Source organism: Manis javanica, chromosome 15 (assembly GCF_040802235.1).
Source record: "Manis javanica isolate MJ-LG chromosome 15, MJ_LKY, whole genome shotgun sequence".
NCBI lineage: Eukaryota > Metazoa > Chordata > Mammalia > Pholidota > Manidae > Manis > Manis javanica.
Window position 1 is genome coordinate 52,556,566 of NC_133170.1, and position 21,411 is coordinate 52,577,976.

General features: G+C 38.1%; 1 protein-coding gene across 7 annotated transcripts in view; it reads left to right on the plus strand.

The window, feature by feature from the left end:
• RBMS3 (RNA binding motif single stranded interacting protein 3) overlaps positions 1 to 21,411 on the plus strand; it is a 1,487,986-nt gene that overhangs the window by 1,163,109 nt on the left and 303,466 nt on the right. The gene's annotated exons all lie outside the window — the stretch shown is intronic.

Sequence of the window (21,411 nt, forward strand, 5' to 3'; positions counted from 1 at the left end):
TTTGATTCATATCAGCTTTTCAACACTAAGAAAACACACACACATCAATATGCACAAAGACAAAAAGTTTTGATTGAAAGTCAGTTTTATTATTCCTAAATAGCAATCTTTGGCACAAACTAAATAGGGATCACTTTCAGCATATTTTCTACCAGGTATTTCTATGATATAAACCCTATTGACTATTTGGTTTCTTTAAAAGCAAAAAGCTCAATAATTATAGCAAGGGTAGTTGGGAGCTTAACAAAATCTCATTCAACTCAGACCTACATATAAATTATCATATTTTATATCATGATTTTGAATACATTGTAGAGATAAATAATATAATTCCACTTAGAGTTATTTATTTCAGCATTTTCAAAATCAAATATTTTTTATCCACTTTTTAGTCAAATTAGCAACTCCTGCACATTCCTGCACACGCATACACAAATAAATAACTGTGTTCTCTTTTCTCAGTCTGGGTAATTATTGGCCATAAAATTCTGGAGACAGTAGAAAATCCCACCTTTTTGATTATGATGATAGTGGTCAAAGGATGTCTTTAATTCTAAATAATCAAGACATCTAGAAATTTCAATGTGTTGGCAAATTCCCAGTGTCTTCATGAACATAAGAAACACAGATGAATGTGGTTGCAATTTCCTCAGCTGCAATTTTATCTTATTTGGTTTTTATAAATTTAAATTATTGTGTTAATAAAATAAATTTCTACCAAAACCTATGAATTTTCCCACAACTTGTATCCTCATAAGAAGTTGGGAGATAAGTAAACAGGAAGCCAAAAACTTATATAGATGGCTATTATTTCCATTATCACCAAGGTGCTCATCAAAATATATGGAATCCTGATAAACACTGAAGATTAGATTTTAAAAAACCCAGCACTCTATATTTAATTTCTATGCGTACAATTGGTCATTTAATACAAAATCATAAATCAATGTTTTTAAGCTCCCCTGCTAGTGATCTTGTAATTCCATGCCTGACATATATCTTTACTAAGAGATTGTAGCAGAATTTTGTTGCCCACATACATTAAATAAGAGACAAATAAAAATTCCATAAGGAAGCTCTTTTTGGAGGTGTCTAGATCAGCTGATGCAAAATAAATAAATAAATAAATAAAAGGCAGTCGAAGGTGTTGAGCAGGCAAATATTTGGAATTTTGTTTCTCCAAAATGTCTATAAAGTTTGTTTTGTGACTGAAGCCCTCTAATCTCAGAGGTCCTGAGGGACTCTCTTTACCAAACCACGTGTTCTTTTGTGAATTTCTGAACTCCATGGAAATGCAAACTTGATAATATTACTTTTCTGCCTCAAGAGGCTGATCTCTAAATTTTAAGGCTTGTTTTTATTCTCTTTGGACTGAGCATACATGAAGGTTAGAAGAGAGAATTTGTGGGAAGCAAGGAAATGAATAGCTGCCAGGCTTACATAGGTGGGAATGTGGACTAGAAATCAACTGCTGTTGTCAGATTCCATATGAAGGAGTGGATTAAGATGATGACAAACATTTGGAGACATTGGCTGGAAAAGAGTCATTTATTTGGAAAAAGAAAATGTCCTCACAAAGAATTACTTCATACTTGTTAAGATTTGCTTAGAAATCTTTGTGATAGCGGCGCTCATGGCCAAGGGTTAGATCCCTGCCGACCTAGCGTTTAATTGCAGATCTGTTGCTTTTCAGCTGCGAGATCTCAGATAAGCTACTAAAACTCCATCAGTGACACATCCTCACCTATAAAATCGGAATAAATAATCTGCATACTTCGCATGGTTGTTTTTGGGATTGCAGACTCCAAATAGCAACATTTAATGTAAAACCTGGCAAAGACAAAGTTTACAACTACTGCTTGACTTGACATTCTTTTTTATCCTCTGCCTCATCATCCCTGGAGACACACAAGCCTGTTTAAAACCAAAGGATGATATAGCACTGAAGGCAGACGTCTCTGAAGTGTTTACCCAAGGCCAGAGATGCAGTAATTTATATTGTTAATATTAATATTGTTTCCTCTCAGCAAAAGGATTCTAAGTCATGGACCAGGATGAGCTTGTGTATTTATGGGTTTCTAGGTGATAATCGTCTTTGTGCCTAAACCTTAATTAACATAATCATCCTTTCACACTAATAACACTCTCATTGTGTTATTGGTCCCTTTCCGTTGGGAGCATATTTTTTCAGCAAATAAGCCCTCTAGCTTCTCCTCAAACCACCAATAGCAAACATAGTAATATATCTCCAGGCATCATCCTGTCTCCATTCTACCTTTTGTAACTTTGCCACAAGCGACACTGCTTGGGAAGGTCTAATGTTTTCTACAGAGCAAAACTTGTTCATTCCTCAAATCCTCGGTCTGCTTCCCCAAGCCATATGTTCAGTGTATTCATAAACCTCCTTCACTCACTCAGCGTGTATTACAGTCCTGTGCTCTGGAAGTCATAAGGATGTAGTGTTTGGCATCCCTGGTTAGTGGCCTTCACTCCCCCATCACTGCAAGAGCGAGATTGACAGTGAGTCAATTTGCAGGTACCACTTAGCTGCCTCTGCCCCACCCACTTTTAAAATAGCTGCCACTGTAGAAACAATGTTGAAAAGAGAGAGAAGGGAAGATTGACAGAAAAAGACACCATGCATAATCCCAAGTCTGATTGTTTTAAACCCATTTTTTAAGTAATAAAAATGGGATGTAGGAAAGGAGGGATTTGGTGATGGAAGAATCTAGATTTAACTCTTTAATGACATATAGCAAATAGAGGGCCACAAACTCATATGTTATCATGGTCATCAGTAACTTTTGGCCACAAGGTTGTCATGTGGACACTGTAGCAAATTGGAGGTACTTATCTACAACTGTAAAGTTTCTTGAGATGCAGGAAATTAGCTGAGTGTGACCACATCTGATTTTCCAAAGAAGACAGGATACATGAATTGGGGTGTGTGTGTGTGTGTGTTGGTGTGTGACTTTAAACATTAGCAACCATTTTTTAAGGGAGTGCTTGCCTTAAAACAAGGTCTTATTGACCATTAGGGTTTTGCCTCTAGATCCACATGCTTTACTTCATGTGGCAATTGAACCACACCCTTTTCTTTCATTCTGTGCAGCTTTCTTCCTCAGTATCTGCATCTGTGAAATAGGGGTAGCCGCATTTGTTTTTCTGCCTCCAAAAGATCAAGGACCATAGCGCATTGAAGATTAATGAGGTCATTTGGCTAAGAGCTTCTTGCTGGGTGGAAGAATGATGGCTTCTGAATACTAATAGCACTTGAATCATGTGAGCTTTCATGGAAATAGAGTTGGGCCATTTAGCTCCCCCTCTGCAGGGAGTTATAAAGAGGAATCTGGGGAGGAAGAAACAAAATATTTCTTCATGACTATCTCCTGTGGTGAGCTGTGCAGTGGCACTGAGAATTCTGAGTTTGCATGATACTATAGGCTCTGTATGCAATATAATCTGAAGAGAGAGCTTACTATACAAGTTAATGAGTTTTTATCCATTGGAGAAGGGTGAGCAGGTGTAGATGGGAAATAACATATGAACTGAGGCTCTAGCCAACAACCCTCTTTTATGCTCTAATCAAAATTGATTTTTGTGTTTTTTTTATCACTGGACATTCACCCTCCCTGGTACATTCGTTAGGGTGGACTACTGAAAGATACCCAACATATATTTATCTAATAGATTCATTTCTCTCTCAGATACTCCTTATTGGTGGGTGGCATTTCCCATAATAATCCAGAAACCAAGCTCTTCCACCCAAGGTTCCCTCATCCTTGGGCCTCCCAGTAGCTGGCAAATGGGATAAGAATGCAGTGGACTACATGCGGAAGGTCATTAGGAGCCAGGGCTGAAAGTAACACTTGGCTTTTGGGCTTACATTCCCTCAACAAGCACGCAGCCGCACTGCTACGCAGGACGGCTGGGAAGTGTAGTCAAGCCTGCCTCAAGAAGAGGAAGTCGGTTTGATCAGCCCACAGTCACTGCCAACCCTGATATGTTTTCATACACTTGCCCTTCCTTTTTATCATCTGCTAGGCATATGGCTGATTCCTTTAATACAAGACACTGGAGATAAGAGTTTGCCCTTCCCTTTATTTTGTTGCATCTCTGAGGCTAACATGCCAGCTTCTTGGTTTTCAGTTAAACATTTTGTGCAGTTTGGAAGATTTTATTTTGTTTCAGCCTTTCTGTCCCTTCCATGTTATAAATACATTCCCCATCTTATTGCTTAGAAGGGATGTCTCCTCTCCACAGAGTGTTTCAAGAGTGTAAGTCTGAACGCTTTGTTGTCAGTAAACATTGCCAATGAACGGAGCTCGCTACCATCTGTGATTTCCTTAGCAGTGCTTACTCATGGAAATTGTTGATTTCTGGGTAGAAATCCCAAAATATGTGTTTGCTATTTTTCATGTTTAATTTTGAAACTGGCACGGGGGCAGGGTTCTCTTTGCAGTGATGTGTAATGCAAAAATAAAATGATTGATATTGTGAAATAATAGTGACTTTAGTGTAGGCAGTCAATACTAATCAGTGCACACAAAACAATACAAATACTCTTGCTCTTTCAGCCCAATGTTTTAAATGACGTGGCTGTTAATGGTTGATAAATGATAAGGGACTAGAAGATAGATACATATCCACCCTAGCTGGTGCTCATCATAAGGATTGGCCATCTGAGTATCTATGAAAAGCATAGGCTTAGTTAGCCTTTGACAAAGCTTCTGTTCAAAATCCCATGAAAATGGAAAACTTGAAGATACTAGCATGTAAATAAGTGACAGAAAATACCCTCTAGTAATTACCATAGGCAGTAGAGTATAGTGGCTAAGAACTCTATAAACAGACTACCAGGCTTACCAAACCCTATCTCAGATTCTCAGCAAGTTAGTTCTGAAACCCGTTTCCTTTTCTGCACATTAAAGATAATAACAGAAATTGATCACATGACATCATAAGGACCAATAAAAAGATGTATGTGAAGAGTTTATGCACATTCATGGCAAGAATAAAGCACTTAATAAGCACCAGTGAAGAAAAGCAATGGTTAAAGCAGTGTGTGAAATGCTCTGGTCATACCTGTCACTGGAATATCATATTGATGTGGAGGTTCTAGTTCTTTTGGTCTGTTGCAGAGCCTGAGATTCTGCACATCTCACAAGCTTCTAGATTACATTGATATTGCTATTCCATGGATGACACTTTGAATATAAGGAGTGAAACTTTAGAGTTATATCCTTACCTGAATATTGGGTTATCTGTTGTTTTGCCTCATGGTAGTTAATGAGAAAGATCTCTTCATGATGCAAAAAACCTGAAAAGCTTCTAAGCTTCTATAAATGAGCAACAGATGATGTTGAACCAGATAGATGTCTGAGGAATGAAAGGAGTAATCTGAAATTGATTCATGTCGTATTCTGTGTCCTGCTGGGCTGAGATTCACAGACAGGTTTTGGTGTGCCTAAGATTCAAATCTGGGTAGTCCATTTATAGAACTCTCAGCCACTACAATCTACTCCCTGCAGACAGATAATTATTAGAGGACATTTTGTCACTGATTTACACTTTAGTATCTTGAAGCTTTCTATTTTCATGGATTTTTGACAGAAGCTTTGTCAAAGGTTAATTAAGCCTATGAATTGTTATGTCCCAGGAATGTAGTCTTAAAGGTCAGTGGTGTAGGGTTGATATGCTTCAATATTAATGAGACTTTTTGGTATTCTGATTTATTTGCTGTTTTTTTTTAATCTCATAATCTCTTTGAACCATTTTCTGTCATTCGTTGTTCTGACATTATTATTTCTTCCATATGCTGAAGAAAAGAGTAGAAATTTTAACTGAAAGACAATTGGCTTTTAAGGTTGTCTAGTCTTTTTTGGCTCCCATTTCTGGTAAAGCTTATTGCATCTCTTTTTCAGAGCAGTGTCTTGAGATTCCTGCTAGATTACTTAACTTAGGTCACTATTCTTTCCAATAATATCATCATTTCCCTTTAATCATCCACCACTTAGCAGTGTATTATGCTGCTTAATTTATGTCATGGTTCACGGTTGTCCATTTGTCAGGGTTTGAAATCTTTCATTTCTGTTGTTTGTCTTTCTAAGTATTCCTTTTTTATTCTCTCCCTTTACAGTAGACATGTGTTTATTTTAATGGAATTCTATAGCTGAGTCAAGATTTTGGCTAATGTTAGCAATGGCCTGCTGCTGGGCTTTGAAGAGCTAGGGTTAGATTGCTATTTTTCCCTTCATTCTCCTTGAATCTGTCCTTCTCCCAAATTTCCCAAATGAATGGTACAATGCTTACAACTCAGAGAGGTAGATAAGGAAGCAACCAGAAGCTAGCACCCCACAGAACCCACCTGATCAAAATCTTAGCCCCTACTTGTCACAATGCACTGTGGCCACTGTGCATCCTCAATGAACATACTTTTAGCCTTCACAACCAACATACTATTTACTATTTTGCATAGTTATCAATTGAGTAGTTGGAAAATCTTGTAACAGTATTTGCACTTCCTTTCTTTAGGGAAAAATTCTGTACTTAAGGATTCATTACATGGGATTGTTCTGATAAAAACACAACATAGGGAGAAAAGGCATGTTATAACTGTGATTATAATCAGCCATATATTCACAAATATATATATATATGAAAGTTTAGTCATGACACTTGGAATTGAAATCATTGAAAGAGAGCCTAATTATACACTTTGACATCTCCTTAATGTTTCAACAAAAGGACTAATTAATATAACCCATTTTTAAGCACTGGGAAGAGGGGAACATTAAGATCAACTGACAATGAATAAATACTCTACTTTATTTAGAAAACAGCCAATGCCTTATATATACTAACTCTGCCCATTAAGAAATGTATACTGTAGAGGAAACCCAGATTCCTATGGTAAGAAATTTGGCAATGAAAAACAAGTAGGCATTCCTAAGGTGACTAAAAGTTAGTGGCGGAACCAAGCTGTCAACACAAACTGCAAACATGAGAAATGCCAACACTATGAGAGGACATTAGGACTGCAAGTGAATACTCCATCCCCCAGCATCCTCTGACCACACCGGTTTGTTTGATGGCTCTGCTCATCTCTGAATAATGGTTTTCTCTGAATTCTACTCATGTGACTCTTCTCACTTAAACTGCCCCTCTCAAGGTTTCCTCTCCACAGAAACTTAGGAATGAAGGACATGGAAATAAGAGCTGTTTTAAAAAGAGGTGACCCATCAGTGGGCTGATCATAGAAAGCTTATGCTATCAGGACACCATCTTTATATTTTATTTATTGCTATAAATGATGCAAAACATCTGGTCCTTCCAAGAATACCTTTAGCTGTGGATATAAGTCTGACCTGGTTTTAATAAATGTCTGGGGGTTTTGTTGGTTAAAATAAATGAATAAATAAAATAGATACATTTATCTACCAAGGTGGAACATAGTGGAGTCATTGGAGGCCCAGGTTGCTGCCTGGTAGACAGCTTCTTTGGTGATAAAACTGGTGCCTTGGTTTTTTTAACAGCCTCTCACAGAATAGGGACTCAGAAAACATGCGTTGAATTAATATTGTCTCCTCATACTTTCCCCATGTGATTTATAATGTATTAAATTTTAAAAATGGCTTATGGTTTTAAGTCCCCTCCATGAACATTTCGTGAGAGAGAGAGATCTAATGCCTGTCTCCTATAAACTGCACAAATGGCCAATAGCTCCTAAAATTCCTCAGGAGCCCATGTTAACATATTCCAGCAATTGCAATTAACGTTTTGCATATTAAAGACTCCTACTCTGAATGATCAGTAATACCATTTTGGGGGTATATAAAGAAAGAACAATTTTCTATAGTTTTGATTAGTAAAGTGGCTGCAAAGATACTTTTGTGGCCTTTAATAAAACTTTTTTTCTGATTCTTCTGATAACTTTCTTCTAAAAAGGACCAAAAAAAAATGTATTTTTGAGGGGCCAGAAAGAGCATTGAGGAGTCATTTAGTTGATGAGCTGAAGATCGGGTCGGCACCAGAGGAAGTTCTGGGAGATCTAAGTATTCCAGTGGCTTTAGGGGGTCTGAATGACCTAACTATTCATGATTAGTCTGACCACACCCTGGCAATAGTGGGAAGCTCCTCAAAACGCTGTGATCCGTGGCATCCATAGATTATTTCCTTTTAAAAAATCAGTGTTTCAGATAAAGAAAGTATTAAAGTTTGATTGCCTCATATGTTCCTGGGGAACAAAATCTTTTTTGGTTTATGGCCTTGTTCCCAGGCTGGAATGGTATCTGGAAGAGTAGGAGCTCAAGAAATAGTTTGGGTGAATGAATGGATTAACTGCTCAATTGTGTTATTTCTATGGCTTCAATTTCCTAATGTTGATACATTTAAAAAAAATAAAATCTGTTAAAATAATTTTTTTACTAAATACTGCAGTTGGATTGATCTGTATGAACCTCCTCGAAAATGATGAAATTATCTAGTACTCATTCTGACTGAATGTCATCACTTTAAAGACAAAAAGAGGAAAATTTGGAGCCAGCAACTTGTATTTAATGGGATTGGGTGCCACGTGGATTTGTTCACGAAGGTTATTCCTAGTCTATACACTTAATTTGACTTTTTATTGTTTTCCAAAGTCAGGGCCATGATTCTTTATAAATAGGTTGGATCAGTCCAGTGAAGTTGGGATGATAAAGCATTATCCAGGGAAGTAGAATTGAGGGAGTAAAGTCTCTCTTACCAAGCACTGACTTGATAATTGGCTCATATAAGAAGAAAATATTTTATGTTTTGGAGCCATAGACATTAAAAACAAAACGAGACTTCAGAAATACTTGAACACTTTTTGACTATTAACCCTAGTAATTGAAGAGTAGTTGTATAGGTGGATCAAAGAATAGTTTGGAATATTTCTAAGATAATGGGGTTTAATTCTGAACACCAAATAGGAAAGAATTCAAAGGGACCACATTTACAAGCATTCCAGATTTCTGCACAATGCAAGAAACCACTGGGAGGAGAATAAAAGAAAAAGGAAAATTGCTTACTTGAGCTGGTTAGAGGAAAAGGAAAGGAATAATATTCAAGCCCAAGTATGAACGGTAAGAGTAGAAGTAATTGTAAATAATAATGTTTAGTGAAAGTAACATTCTGGTTCCCTAGGTACTACCAGCAAAAAATATGCATAGAATAAATAATGAATATACTAGCAACCAGAATTAGGCATATCCAGTCTTTTAGAAACCAGTTTTTTAACAGATTTATGGAAGACAAATATGTATCTAGGTATTCTGTGTGCAATAGGCTGTGTGGATTGAACCTCTTCCTTATATTTTTGCTGATATTTTATAAACATGAGGCCACTGAAGAACAAATAAATTCTACATTGCCCCCAAGGAAAATACAACCCATTTTATATCAGTGACTCATGTAATAATTGAATTTTGTCATTTTTTTTCTTTACGCATATTAGTATGATTGAAAGTGAAATAGTTCACATGTTTTAGCCTTAGCTAGATTTAAATGATCCTATTATTTTGCACCAAAATAATACTTCAATAACTTAGGATCCTTTTTCCTCCTTCCCTTCCCAACTTCTGTCCCTCCCAGACTAAACAAGTTAGTTTTCAGGAATGATATTGTGAACATAAGCATTCTGATAATAGTCCTCTTCTTTGCAAACAGAACCAATGGCAATATAAACTGTTGCTCTAAATAAGGAAGCATTGAGTTTTCTGTTTCTCTTTTGGGTTTTATAACTTACTTAGAACTCAATTTCATTTTGAGAACAACTTATTTATCATCAATTAAAAACAGTGTTCTTCTTTATCTCAAATGTTTCATACGCTCAAAGAAGAGAAAAAATTAATTATCACTCATATCTGGTCCTGTGGCAGGGACTCTCTATGAAACTTTCCAACTGTGCATTGCAGATAAAGTTTCTAATCTTAATTAAAAACCAGTGCCATTATCTGAAAGTACCAGTTCATATCTAATGTTCAATAAAATTCCCTTCAGTGGCTCCCCATCTCACTCTGGGTCAAAGGCAGTCCTTAGATTAATCTACACGGCCTTGGCATATCGCTGGTCTATAGTTAGCCCTCTTCTCATCCCTCCGTCCAGTTCCCTTCCTTACTCAGTTACGTGCAGTCTGGGTTCTGTGCTCTTTGGGGAACTCCGCAGGCAGACTGTCCCATCAGACACTGTACACTGGTCTGGTTTGGTATTCCTGGACCGGTGTTCTCTCAAACATCCATTTACTTCCTGTATCTCTTACAAGTGTTGATTCAAATGTCACCTTCTCAGTAAGTTATTCCCTGAATACCCTACTGAAAATTATATCACCTCTACTCCAGCACTTCCTATCCTCATCTCCGCTTCCTCTTCACAGCACTTGTAATATAAGTCCCTGACTTTTTAATTTGTTTATTCCCACCCACTGGAATAAAACCTCACTGAGGGCAGGTCTGTGATTGTTACTGTGATTGTGCTGGATGCCAGGGCACAGAACTGTGCTTGGCATCTACTGGACCCTCTATATGTGTTTGGATATTTGTTTAAGGAATGCATAAATGCATAGCTACCGCATTTTACATTTTCACAGGGCTCTTGAACATTTTCATCCTATCAGTTGGAATGTGTATTTTGGGATTTCTGAATCTTACATGGCAAATAGATGGAATAGGTAACTCTTTTTATACTTGAAAGGAGAGGAATGATTTTGAATAACCAGGTATGATTCTGTAAAGCCAATGCTATCTTTTAATCATTTTCTCTACTAGTTAAATATTAATATAATGGAACATGGTGTCATTTCCTCACTGTCAGTAGTTTCATAACCTTTTATTAATAGCTATATAAATCTGCCAATGGAACTTTTTTTTCAAATTGGTTGTTTTGTATAAAAATAGTTTTAATATTTAGCATTCTTGGGCAAATAGGTCTTGTACTCAATCATTGAAGTTATCTGAATGTGTAAATTAATATTTAATATTTAACAAAATCTTTCTCCCTTCTTCCAAAAAAACTGGGAAATAGTGTATTTGTCCCTCCACTCCCAAAGAAATTGGAAAGATTATAAGTAGAAACATCAGTGATAAATGAATGAGGTCTGACAATGTATATGTGATGGACTATATACTTTTGAAAAACAGAGCTCCCTACCTTTTATCAGGTTGATACTGATGTGGGTTAGAAACTACCCATTTTTCTTGGGTAAACATCATCATGTGGTCATACTTATTTAACTCTCAGAAGGTTCTATAATCTATCCCAGTGCTTCTCAACTTATGATCTCTAGACCAACAACCTCAGTATTCCCTACAAACTTGTTTCAAATGTAAAATCTTGGGCCCACCCCAGACCTCTGAATAAGAAACTCTGAGAGTAGGACCCAATCACTCAAAATCAGTTTTTTTAGTAAGACTGCAAGGTGATTCTGATACAGAAAGTTTGAGAAATGCTAATTGAGCCTATCCATTAAATATAGAGAGCCCTTTATTATATATAATACATTGTGTGTTGTAGGGAGAATGGAGATGCAAAATACACATTCTTTGCCATAGAAGAAATTAGCTGAAGATACTAGCAAGACTGAAGAAAAGTCTTCTGAAGTGACATCTTCCTAGGACAGACTAATAGTAGTGATGGGGATCTGCAGCACTGACATGGTCTTTCTCTAGGTTTTGGTTTCATTTTTATCTGCAGATATCTGGAAGCCCATTTTTGTAAATTTAAATTTGTAAGATAAAAAAAATAATTTAAACTAAATAGAAAAGCTTCAGTAATCCTCTAAGAATAACAAAGCATATTGAGGACAAATTATAACACAAAGCAAAAAGAGCATTTCTTTTATATCACATCTATGTAAAGTTTGACTGAGGAAATAGGGCAGGGGGTAACCTGTCAGAATAAGAGTCGTGGATGGCCTCCCCCAAACACACCCTTTATTGTTTTTGAGCTATGTTATTAATCACCCATTCAGGCTCTTTGATGCCATCCATTCTCACTGAAAACCGTATTAGCTTCTTCTATTCATTAATCAGTATACAGACAGAAAAAAAAAACAGAGACCATGCCAGGTATTTCAGACTAAGGATATTTAATACAGAGATTGCTTACCAAAACACTAGAGGGGCTAGAGGGGGAAAGAGAGAAAAATGAAGTGACCTAGAGTTTAATGATAACAACAAACTGCTCTCATTCCTCAGTCTGGCTGAGCAAAATTGAGGAGGTGGTGTTGGCAGGTCACAGGGGCACACTCATCTCTAACCCTGCTGCTAGGAGTCTGCTACTATTGAAACTGACACCGATCCCACGGTGAGAGCTGCTAGATGCTACTGCGAGCCCAGGCTGGCCCTGCCATTTCAGACAATAGTGCTGGTGCCAGCAACTGAGCTGGACCTTCTGAAGGTTGCTGGCAACTGGAGTGGCTGCTGATGCTCATGACACCTCCAGAAGCCAAGAGAAAAAAGCAGTGTGGCTTCCTCCTGTCTTCCAGTCTCCCACTAGCATCAACCATGGTCAGACCTAACCAGAAATCATGTTAAATTGTTAACAATTTAAGAATGGAAATCTTGGAAAGTCCAGAAACATAGTTTTCAGCATCCTAGCACAGAGGATACAGATTAACACACAAAAGGGTGAAATGAAGTTGACAGTAAGTGGGCAAATGACCTGTACAGACATGAGGACCCATCTTAAAACAATCAGTTAGAACTCAGAATTTCAGGACTTAAGTGATCTTTGGCATTCTACCTGTGTTTTTTTTCCAAGTTTTTTCTCAGCCATGTAACAATTTTAGAAAAAAAGTCTGAGGAATTAAGTCCATTATAAAATAAAGACAAAGCTGTGGCAGAAAGTAATGGTGGAAGATTAAAGCCCTACCTACAGTGGGTCCTGGTAGGGTATGATTGTACCCCATCTGTTTCCCCTCTGCCAGGTTAGTGAAATCATCCTGTTGCTGGGAGTGCTGGTTGCTGATTCACAACTTGCCCTGCTTTTTGGGAATTTCCCTGGGCTGAAAGGAGTTGCCTCACACACTCGCGGGGGGAGCCTGCTGCTGTGATCAATTCATACGCATAAAAGGCCACCCTGTTGTCTTAAATCAGGGCACCTATGGTGTGGAATGTGTTCCAAAGCCCTCCATGGAAGAGATCAAGGCTACACCAGACCTGAGTCCACATCTTTGCTCTGTTCTTCCCAATTCCTTCTTCTGCTTCACCTCCCTGTGTGACTCCTCAGTAAATCATCTGTACTTGGGCCATTGTCTCAGGGACTGTTTTCAGGGGCACCAACCTAAGACACTACCCCTATTCATCTCTTCATCCCTCATCTCTGAGCCTTGTGTGAGTTGCTTCATTACCCCTTTGACAAAATCAAGTCACAGAAAGCAATCTACCTGAAGTGCTCTGTCCAAGATCGTATTACTTGTTGGGATAAACCTAGTGTTCTGATGCTAGAGTCACTAGACCTTAGTAATAACTGTTATTACTCTCAGTAATAAAATTAAAGAAATTCAGGACCACTTTTACTATCTTTATAATTTCCCTTAGGACCTACTAAACAGCTGGTAAATGAAGTTAACAATTTAAGAATGGAGATCTCACTAGGGTCTGTGGGCAATCCATAAAGCCTCTAGAGGATTCCCTCAGTCCACTTTCTTCCTCCTTTTTGTTTCCTTCCCCACTCAGTGTTAGTTTTTGTTTTATTTTAAAAGCACCCAGGCCAAAGGAAGGACTGGCTTCTTGCTGGAGCTGACTAAACACATCAGTATCCATCCAGCATTGTTTAACTTTGACTCAGCTGGCAAGTACTTGCTCACAGAATCAGGCCAAGCTGTGTTTCTGAAGACATTCTGTGTTGGTGCTCCTTGCCAAGCTTCAAATTACAGGGTCTTCTCTAAAGCCCTTTAACCTACCATTTGGCAGTGTTTTTGTTTTGTTTTGCTTTGTTTTGCCAGGGTCTGATCTCTTCTAACACAGCGTGAACGTAAAGTCATTCTTTGTCATTGTTGATTGGGCTCGAGTGATGGCCAATTACACACAGTAAATAATTGTCAACTGCACACAAAGCTGAAAGGGACCTGATTATGGGTTGAATTGTGACCCCTCAAATTTCAGATGGAAATTCTACCCCCTCAGTACCTCAAAATGTGACCTTATTTGGGAACAGGGTTGTATGTGACATAATTAGTTAAGGTGAGGTGATGCTAGAATAGGATAGGCCCCTAATCCAACATGACTGATGTCCTGATAAGAAAGGGAAATGTGGAGGCAGCCGTGCACACAGGGAGAACACCTTGTGAGAATGAATGCAGAGACTCGGGTGAGACTTGTACAACCCAAGGAATGTCACAGATTGCCAGCAAACCACAGGAGCCTGGCAGGAGGAGGAAACAGCTCCTCCCTCACAACTTTCAGAAAGAAACAACCCCTGCTGATGCTTTGATCTTAGACTTCCGGCCTCCATACCTGACAGACGATATATGTCCACTGTGTACGCCATGCAGTGTGTGGTGCTGTGTTATGATAACCTTAGAAAGCAGGCTGACTGCATGTTTCCTGCTACCTATATTATAAATGGAACAAATCTTATTCAGTAAAGATCTACCTCAGGCTGTTGTTTTCAATAGAACATCTCAAGTTTTACATAAATACCTTCATGCTTATGTATCCTGTTTTTAAATGTTTACTTTATTTATTATTAATGATACTTCATTAAGAGTGGTATCAATTTCCCAAATACTAGGATGCATATTTGTAACTGAGCTGTGGATTGCATTTTGAAAGCCTTTTCACTGTTGTCTGTCCTTGGCCTATTGTGGCATGTCCATGGACAGACTCCAAGCCTCTATGAGAAATGGTGAAGAGGTGCTAACCCATAATGCATTTGTAACTGAGCTTTGTTATCATATAACAGGTATGTTATCATTTCCTAGTATAGTACAGTATGCAGTCGGCCTTTATACACTGTCCTTGCACACTTTCAGTAAGTTGCATCATCGTTTTTTCTATCAAGTTTGTATACATAGTTGTGATCCACTCTTTTAAGACCACTGTGTCTCCTTATCACTGTATAGACTATTGTGAGTGCTAGCGAAGATTTATATAGGCTGTTACAAGAGCTAGATAAGCTTTATATAATACAAAAATGGGAACTTTGTCAATGGAGAAATGAAACCAAACTGACAACTAGTTATTTTATCTTCTGTGGCAAAATTGCTTTATGGCCAATCAGTTACCCGGCAAAAAATGCTCGTGGCGAAGATGCCTATGGCAGATCTACCCAGAAAGCACTAGAACCTCGTCACACACCAGCTCTGTGGAGCCAGTTAGGCTACTGAAACTCTCTGAATCTGTTTCTTTATAAAATTGTTCTGAGAATTCAATGAATAAGTTACCTGGAGCTATGAGAGGTTACATGTGAACTATAAATAGAAGTGCTAACTGCTATACCTTATTTATTTGAAAGCATTCAAAGGGCTAAAGAAAATAAGATCAATCCATGCAGAACCCAGGCAGCAATCTTTCCATTATGCTCAACTCTGGGTAGACTTGTGTTCAAATTCTCTTTTTCCCTTTCTTCAGTTCCTATCAACACATGATTCACTGCAACTTTGATATAAAATATTCTACTGGATTAGGGATGGTGGGAGAGAGGTAAAGGCAGGGGTTTAGAAAGTATATCACATAGGAACTTGATTTTCAAGTGCTGACATGCCCTCAATTTTGAAAGAATTCAAAGGAGATTTGTAATATCATTAGGGGTTAAGAAGCAGTCCTTTTACCAAACACTAAGGAACCTGATAGGATTATGCTTAGAAGAAATAAAGTCAGAGGTGAGATTTAATACTCCAGTACTTGTGATACAGATGAGATTACTAACCAGCTGAGATTCCATGTCTCCAGCAATTGTAGGGCAAATGACAATTAGCTTTAGTTGCGTAAGTGATAATCCCCAGATAGTGAAACCAGGGTTGGGCTTCCTTCTAGGGAGGTGCCACCCCCTTGTGATATCAAGGGACTGGGAATGGCTACTTGTTCCCTACTCTGTAAATGCTTCCCATTTTACCTCAGAGATTGATGCTATAATTTCCATGATTTATATGTTATTGCTTGGATTAGGCAACATAGTATTTTGTTACCCAGGAGGTCATACAACAATTAAAACAGAAGGAGTTAGTTGACAGTTCCCAAAAATAAAAAAATTTGATTGACACTGAGAGGAGGGCCACAGGATATTGGGTTCTTGAAGAGGGAAGTTGCTATTATCTCTCTCAGAGGGGAGAGAGTACAACGTGTGGTGTGGTGACCCATTCACCTCTCCGTTCGATACACATCCGACCCTCCATAGGAGCTATTAACCACTGACTGGTTAGTGCTTCATCTGATGGAGTCACTCTTCTGGCTGTCTTCAAAAGCTGGACAAATGATGTCCAGTTATATTATGTCATTGCCTGAGTTTCTGAAACCATTCAACTGCTTGCACACATCAAGAAGGTTTGGACAGGCACTGTTCCCCATGAGCCTGTCACCAACACTCAGCATCACCTGGGATCTGCATGTTAGATATGCAGATTCATGGACCTGCTCCATCAGTGTCTCTGGGATGGATTCCCAGGAGTCTGCATTTAACAAGCCTTCTGGGTGACCTTTTTCATAATAAAGCTTGAGGACCACTGGTTTTGATTGCTCTTAACTGGTTAAGAACATACATGAACTTGTATTTATTTTCTGGTCCCTTGGCAACATATGTTCACTCTTAAAAGCAGGGTGAAATATTTCTTTGCAGTATCATTCATTTTTTCTATTTGCCAGCTAACATCTTAGTAGTATTTATTAGAGTCCATTTTGCCATACAATAGATCGCCAAGATTATAATTAAGAAGCTTATTCAAATGTATTTAAAATGTTTAAATGGAAACAACCTGGAGATGTAATTGCCAAAATTTAATCAAAGATTTAATTTGTAGCTCAGACCAACCAAATGGATTTTCCCATTTTTTCAGTTCATTATTTGTACAAGGAAATTAAAAGTATGGAATCACAGGCTGCACCGTGAACCCTTGAAGCATATTGCCGTGTGCTCACCGATTCTCATTTGCCATATTATCTCATCCTGCAACTTGGTACTTGCAATTCCCAAAGCCAGACTAAAGCAAGTGGGGGAAAAAAGGAGACATATATATATTCTTAATCATGTTACAAATTATTTCTAGAACATATTAACTCACACATTGCTTTGAGAATTAATAGAATAAGCTAAATATCCTGTTCTTAATTCTGCTTGTTAAAAAAAAAATGCCCTTATTTTAGCATGCTGTATCCAGCTGCCCTCAAACCAACTAAACTGGGGAGAAGTATGATTGAGAATTGGAACATATTTCATGTGAATTTGATGATGGCTGCTGCTGGTTGTGTTGCCTCCTCCATTCTATCAGTGATAATAGGTTTTCACTGAGCTCTTTGCACTTATTTTACAAAAGCCCAAGCTTTGAATACTCTGTGCCCCACAGCATCCATCATTTGGACTCTGAAACCCCTGGTGCGGATTTGACAGAGCAGTACTTTACCAGCATGGTTTGCCAAGTCAGCATGACTGTCTCTGCTCTGAGAAAATAAACACATAAGGTTGGTGATGTTCTAATCAAGGTGGGCAAGCTTGTTTCTATATTGATATTCGAACAACGCTTTCCTAACTGAAGTGCTGGATTCAGATAACATTAGTGTAGACCACTTCTGTTGCTCTGGGTGTGATGAGGATAGTGGCGTCTAAGTAAAATAGTGTCTCTCCCTTGGCTACGGTAGCATAGGCACATCTGAGCACTTCTTTATGAAGAAAAAATCAAGACGTTTTAGTGTCAAGTCACTCCATCTATCTGCACTTTGTGCAAATGATATCTGAACTGTTCAGGGACAAGGACAATTGGATCTCAAGTGTTTCACAATAAGGTATGTATTGTAGTCTTCCCACAATATTTTTATTATGAAAATTTGCAAACATATAGAAAGGTGGAAAGAAATTTACAGTGAATTCCCTATCTATATTCTACAATTAATCTTTTACTATAGTTGGTTTTGTTATGTATCTGTCACTCTACCCATTCATCAGTCTGTCTTATTTTTTTCAATAAAAGGTGAGTTGTAGACATCAGCACCCTTCAGTACTGAACATTGAGCATGCACATCTTTAATTAGCATTCAATGTAATTTTTTTCTTTTATTTTGGGGTGTAAATTTCCATACAATAAAATACACAAATCTTAAGCATACCATTCAATGAGCTTAGCCAAATGTATCCACCTTTGTAACCCAAAACCCTACCCAAATAGAGAACATTGCCATTCCCCTAGAAGCTAATTATGTGTATATGCCTGAATTAATGTGTACATACTGCTAGACCTCTGATACTTTTCTTAATTTGATAATGAGGACTTAATGTGATAACTGTGGGGGCTGACATGTTTATCTTCTGTCTTCTCCCTTTTTCTACTCTCTTACCTAATAAAAATGACATGCTACTCAGTCCACTTGGCATTCTACATATCCCATCCTTAGCTCTGATTTCTTAAATATTCTAACTCTGCATCAAAATTAGTAGAAGACAAGGCACAACAAGGGAAAATTAACCAGCCTCTGCTCCTCAGGACTACATCCTGTGAAAGTAAATCAGCTCATGCTGATTGATCCACAACTTCCTCCATGCTCATCATTTGTAAGGTAGGATGGTTGGGTGCAGGAAGTCAATTGGATGTTACTTTTTAAACTAGCTCTGGTTCCCTGATAACAACTGATCTTTGCTGGGAGTGCTGTGTTAGGAAGGCTCCTGAGGCTGCTTGCACTTAGTGAGAAAGTACCACAATTGTTTAGTGATGTCCACTACAGATAGAAGCTGGGGCTGGGAATTAGTGGCAGGCATACCATCCCTTCTACACTAGCTTTGAGTGAGCTCCTGAGACTAGTCCATGTGATGATCCAGAAATACTTCTAGATTGAGCTGAGTGACTGCAAAGGACAGAAGGGCCCTGAGTATCACTTTAAAACATTTCTGTCCTGGTTCACATGTGTATAGTATTAAAATAATTAGTATTGCTTTGCAACATTTCTACCCATGAAAGGGGTGTCCAAATGGGGTTTAAAAATACAAGGTGGGGGAAAAGAGGAAAGAAAGAGACAGAGAGGAGAGACAGGGACCTATGTATTCTATCATTCAAAGGATGAAAATGTGTCTCTATTTGCCTTAAGGCTGATGGACTTGAGGAATTACCCTTCCCTTGCCAAGTGTGAACAGCTAAGTAGTTAGTATGTGAATCACTGCTACCGTGGGATAGTGATGCCCAGTTCAATGTTACTGTTTTTTTCTTAGAAGCAAATAGATACTGGATCAGTCAGGATTATTCTTAGCATACAGAGCTGACGGTGAGGTGAGGAATCAAGCGTTGCTTTCATCTTTGTTCTAACCGTCTTTAAAATAACACTTCCGCAGACGTCAGGATGACTTGTGCTGTTCCTCCTTATCCCCGTGTGATCTCTCTCTTCACGGCGGTGTTCCCCAAGTGTCAGCTGCTTGGCTCAGGATCATTTTCAAAGACTCAATTTTCAAAGCAAATATACACTCAAGTCAGTAGTATTTTCAAAAACAAAGGTTATCACTTTTTTCCAAGGGGGTTATGCGAGAGAAGGAAGGATGCTGAGAATAGAGTGTGAGTTTATTTCACATGGCAGGTCTCATAAAGATCGCATCCACACATGCTCTGCCAAACAACAACAGCAGAGGGAAAGAAACGGGGGCGCAGTGGGGGACGACTCCGATGAGAGCAAAGCTGAAGAAGCAACTTTAGCCACGTGTGAAGTTGAAGCAAATATGCCTACAGGGTAGGTTTTCTTACCGAGTCTCGAGTTAACTCCTGGCCAGAAATCACAGTGGAGATACGCACACGCCCCACCTCCTCCTTTCGCGGAGAACATTTTTATTTCATCAGGATTGCTGGGGAATGTTGCTGCTGATAAGTCTACAGAAAATATTTCTGGGAGTGCATTTTCAGAACTTGGGAACAGAGACAGTCTGTCTGAACCCAGCTCCACTTTCTTTGATTATCACTTTTTAAAAGCCTGTTATCTTTAAAAGCCAAATTAACATTTCATGATATGGCTTCTCGGCAGCTGACACTAGGGCATCACAGAGCTGGACAGGAATGACTAAGCAGTTTTGTGAAATGACCATCCCCAGTGTCAGTCATGTATGGAAGCTGTTTTTTCCGCTCTAGGTTTCTGTAGCGCTGTAAGAAAACTGCTTCTTCCAGAAAAGGTGTGAATAGTGTAATAAACACAATGAACCACAAAGTGTATTCTTACAAGAAGTCAATTAATGATTCACACTGATGAGTTAAAAAGTATGGTTCATTTTCTGTGTGGAATATTACATTACATAGAATTTTCTCAATGCATTCAGAGATACACTTAGAAATATCCTGGGTAGCAATTTTTAATAGTATGGTGCTAGGTTTAATAGTCCACCAGTTAAAGTTCAAAAATAAAATAAATGCAATCATCATCACTAGATGAATCCTAATACTTAAAATGTGACTTTTGATGCCATGTCTTATTATTCTTGGCACCCTAAAGAATTCCAGATGCCATATTACAATGAACTTGAATGTTTCTCAGAAACATACAGTTCTGTAAAAGTGAGGTCTATAAATGTATTTCTGTGGGTAACAATATGATAAGAAGGTTTACCACATGTTTATAGCATTTATAGAGTCAAACTGTGGGTGGTAAAAGATCACTTCTAATGGGTTTACTGAACTGTGTAAAAATATACTTAGAAAGTTATAGAATGGTCATTTTTCATGGGACACATTGTTTTGTCTGTTTTCTGTGTGCTAAATAAAGGCACTTTGAACAAAAGTTTTCCTCATAAATTCTGAGATACATCTTTTCCCAGGGGATTGTTCCCTTCTATTTCTGTTATCATAGGATACTAATTTTTTGACATTGCATATTATTCAAAATTTCAATGTCATTATCCTATATGGCTTCTGGTATGAGAGAATGTTTTTAAATTTTTTTAAATGTAGAGAGATACCATGGTGGATAAAAATTCAAACAGCTAAAATTTAAGGTTCATCATACACACACACAGCAAGGTAAGCAGGCTGCTCATGTACTTAAAGGAATAAAACTTCTTTTCCTCACTGTGTTTCTTAAAACCTAGAAGCACTCTCCTTGGTTTATTTTGCTTGTTTTATTTTCTTGGACTTCAGTTTTCATTTTATTGTGTGTGTGAATGTGTGTGTGTGTGTGTGTGTGTGTGTGTGTGTGTATTTCTCAGTACATCTTTCAGTGGTAAAACAGTTTCGGGTAAGCATTTTGTGTAGAGGGGGTTTTAATACATTTGATAAGA